We start from the raw sequence: 4724 nt of genomic DNA, 5'->3' as shown, positions 1-4724 counted from the left end.
GATCTCTTGCTGTATCTACAAGTCTGATAAATGCTGAGGGGGTGTGGCTGAGTGTGCTGCCAGGTGACAGGAGGACTCAGCCAATGAGAAAGACTCTTGAGGGTGTTCTGAAGCAGAGGGGATTCCAGAGTTACATAGATGGAGCCCGGGTGTAAAGAGCAGCCAGTTAATTCCAGTTTGATCACTGCCGAAAGTTCCATTTCATCCCATTCATAGTTTCTGGGAATCCTTTATAGACAATAGGAATATTAATTGTTCAGGTGGTTGTAATCAATACGGAGGAGGACAGGACATTAAGATGGGAGCTGATAAAACAGTGGGGTGACACTGGGGTATATAAGGTTAAAGGGGTGCTACTACACAGTGGGCTTGCTAAATATACAGTATACATATTACATATTAAAGATGAAATCCCTTATCAATTACTTAATAAATACATTACTTTTTTCATATTATGCCGCGTTTCCACAGGTTTTGTGATATATAAAAGATTGGGTACATTGGACAGTGTGAATATGAATGTTCTTTTAGTGCAGCTGATAAGCTCATATATAGAAGGTATTGTGCATGTTATGATAAAAGCAGGAATTTCCCACAGTGTTTCTACATACCCTAAGGTTTGTTTTCAGATGTGGAGAGTTCTTGGATGATGACTGTTAGAGGTCAATGACCTCAGACAATGATAATTTGCTATTTTAACCCCATGTGTCATAACAACATGATAGATTACATAGAGTTGTGTGCATTTCTGTGTCCTGGAACACTTTTCATATGTGAAATCGCTGGAGGTTTGACCTCTATTGACCTTGAGGTCAATGACCTCACTCAGGGCTCAAATGTGCTGTCCGATTGGGAAGTTGTAATGAATGCCACAAATAAACCATTTTATTATAAATTTGGTGTCTACATGTACATTAGCTGCCACACAGATACGTATTAAATGGAGAGAGGCAAGGCACTGGTAGCTCTGAGTAATGATCTGAGTGCTAGCTTAGTGCTAACATTCTCCAGAACAGGAGCACTGGGCAGTGCGCTTGAGGGCGGCCTTGACACATTTGCATTGCCCAGTGCATCCCTTCCTACACCCACAGTGAATGAGTTCATAGCACAACTGTGATGCTTCTGGTAGGGTGGTCCACAGTGGTTGCCACCCTGTGGTGTCCTTCCTCCAGCCCCAATATGATGAGCTTGGAAGCTCAGGGTCGGAAGTTAGGGCCTGTTTCCAGCAGTTGGCTTGGTAGCTGGCCTGTTTGATCTGCTGTTTGAGTGCTGCCTGTGTTGGTGGTATGTTCTCCAGGCTCCTTGACTTCTGCATGAACAATTGCTTCCTGGCTTCATTGACCTTCATGGTGTCACTCGGTCATAGAACAACACCACAAACCACTCCAGTACTGACATCATTGAGTCACTGATGTCACTTTGCATGAATGCCTCAGTAGCCTCTGGGAAATCTTTCCATGAGTCTTCTTGCCTCTCTCCCCAAATGCAGAGACATTGTCACACCCTGTGAATGCATGGAAGACAGGGAGAGTGGCACAAATCCTGGGATTCATCACAGCAGCCAGTTATACAGGTATATACTGGAAATCCAATACCAAGTGCCACCGAGAAGCTTGATCTGGTTGAACATGGCGATTACCAACACCACAACGTCGGTATCTACGGTTCACACATATGCTTTCATGCACCCTTTCTGTACAGCATCTGACACATGTAGGAGGAGGCAGGTGTCCACTTCCTTGTGGGAGCAGGGGGCCAGGTTTGTCACATCGGTGTCAACCAGGGAGCACAAGACATCCCTTTCATCAGTTGCATAGTTGGCTTTGTCCACCTCAGTTGGGAAGCTTGTCACTTCTTGGGACATGAAGCTGAACAGTTTGGTTTTGTTCTCATCCACATGTAGGAAATCTTTCCAGTTTTTGGGTATTACTGTAGTGGGGACCAATCCCCGTGAACACCCTTGCCTCTCCTGCATGGTTGTGCTTTTCAAGCCCTGTGTGATGTACACATCCCTGACAATGTCTACTCGATCAGCTGTCTCTAGCTGAGGGGATACGTACGGTGTAAACACCTTGTCTGCATAGTCTTGAAAAGTGCTTGCTGTTCCAGGATTGAGCATCTAGACCACAGCAGCACCATCCAGTAATTTGCCAGGGGTGTTTGCTGATTGAGTTTCCTCCGATTCAAGGCAGCGAAAGACGTCTGCCTTTGAACCAAGCTGAAGTTTGCCTGCCAGTGACTATGATGGTGGGTTAAAAATATCCCTGGTGTCAAGGACCATGAGATCTTGGCTTTCTTCCAGAAATGGATTTCCCATCTCCATCAACCACTGCAGTTAATGATCTGACATCTTTTAAGAATGCAGCTTGCACCCCGTGATGCTGTTCATGATGGTGACATTCAATGTCACGACTGCGTGATCCCACTGCATAGTCCTCGAATTCTGTGACTATTCTTGCAACTTCTTGACCAGCCACCATCCAAGTCTCAGTGCCCCGGGATTGTCCATCAGACCAACCGCTCCTCTGGATCCTTTCACTGTTGAATTATTCTGTTCATGACACTGGTCGATTGCCATTGCTGAGAACTTGTTGCTTGTTTTGTGCACAACAAACTTCCTTGTATGGAATTCTGCCAAGATCTCTGGATGCTTCTCAAAGTACCATCATGTCCTGAATGTGTACTGGTAGCCACCTGGAATAGTGTGTGTGATCCAGTCCAAACATCCTGGGTACGATCTTCGTTAGCGATTCCACGTACAGTTGAAAGTCACTTTCACAAAGAGATCTGACTTACAGCAGCAAGACGATCTCCAGAGATAGCGTCTTCAGCCAGTAATCGAGCTGGACGCTCTGTCTCTGCTGCAGTTGCTGCAGATGTGTATTCAGCATATGCTCGGTGCAGTAGTGTGGATACTTGCAGCTGTGACTTGGTGTGCTGGCCGGGTCCTAGTCACATGGCCATTACTATGATAAACATGTGGAGACTTCTACGTCATTATGACAGCAATATAAACTCTGTGGGACAGAACAACGCCATAACTCTCAGAAAAGTAGTTAATTTTTTTCATTTAAACATATGTGCTATGATGCAGGGTACAGACAACTGTAAATCAGCATTGTTCAAGGTCATTGACCTCTCAATTTAAATACATGTCAAATATCATCTTTGAAAATAATCTGTAGATGTCTGCAGAACACAGAAACCCACATAAAATTTGTGTAATTTAGGGAGTTGATGATCATGTTATTATGACACATGGTTCTACAATAGCAAATTATCATTGTCCGAGGTCACTGACCTTTCACTGTTGTCAGAGGTCAAATCCACGACGGCTCCACATCTGAAAATAAACCTTTGGGTATGTAGAAACACTGTAGAAAATGTCATGCACAATAGCTTTTGCTTATCAGCTGTACTAATTTGTGAGGTCTGTCCTGTAAGAAAAGCTTTCATTGCTAGTCCCTTACAGACCTGACCTATTCTGAAACTTCTGTGCCATTATTTCTAAACACTAAACAGTAACACAAATCACCTAGACGGGAAAATATGGATGCTGACTAATGGCGACTGATGTTTTAAATTATTGTTTAAAATTTCACATGAAAACAAAACATTTCCACTCCAGAGTAATGCACAACAAAGTATTTTGGTGACAAGTGCGTTGCAGTAGTTATTCGATGTTACGCTATTCGCTGCCCTGATTAATAGCTTAACACTGATGAGGTGTTTGGTGCAGCGCATGTTTTGCCTTGTTGAAACCATTCACTCAGCCCTCAACTGTGAAAGAGACTAAACTAATTACCGACCACTCTGCCATACGCAGGAGATCTTATTTGCTGGAGTGTTTAAAACCCCTACAATTCTGAAAATGGTCACATTCTCACCGAGGAGAAGTGCTTTGAAGGAGTACAATTAACAAGATTGCCAGCAAGTGGCTATTGTCTACTGACACGAGCGTGGTACGTGGAAAAGATATTCCTGCATTTCACAAATGTCATTTTGTCAGCATGCTGGCTAATTTTTTCATTTATTTTTCATTAAAAATAAGCTCTGGTTTGCAGATTCAGCTGACATCAGCCCATCTATTGAGACATGACCTATTTAAAGCTGGCATTAGCTTCAGTCAAGGTTTATCAGCAGTTGTAGCATTTCGTATCAACACACACACGTGCACCCTTAACTGTGTGCTAACCACGGCTTTAGAAAGCGTGTCAGTAACATACAGCTATAAAAACAACAGCCATCAGGATCATGAAAAAGTAATTCAGCATGACATACATGCACCAGCGTCCCTCATATCACCACCGACTTACCTTCAACTTACAAGGTAGAATTATTGAGAAGTCATATGGACAGACACATGTCTTCACTATAGGCAGGGAATAATAAGGGACTTTGCAATTAATTGGAAAGGCAAGGGCTGGACATGAACCACAAACCATAATGTTCAACGACGAAAATACGTATCTTACACTGTCAATTTTATTAACTAATCAGCTTCTAGGAGGAGAACGTCATACTGCTAATGACAGGAAAGAAATGCTTTGAAATCCTTGGTCATCACACCTTTAAAGACCACGCTCCCTTTCAGATCAGTGTAACGAACCACTGATCCTTCTCAACTGACTTCAGACCTAATGGGTGTTTGCTTCATCTGTAATTGTACTTCATGATTGTTTCTGCAATACCTGGGTTTTTCATTTTCAGCAAGCAATTTGCAC

Source organism: Polyodon spathula, chromosome 2, assembly GCF_017654505.1.
Source record: "Polyodon spathula isolate WHYD16114869_AA chromosome 2, ASM1765450v1, whole genome shotgun sequence".
NCBI lineage: Eukaryota > Metazoa > Chordata > Actinopteri > Acipenseriformes > Polyodontidae > Polyodon > Polyodon spathula.
This window is presented reverse-complemented; position numbering follows the sequence as displayed.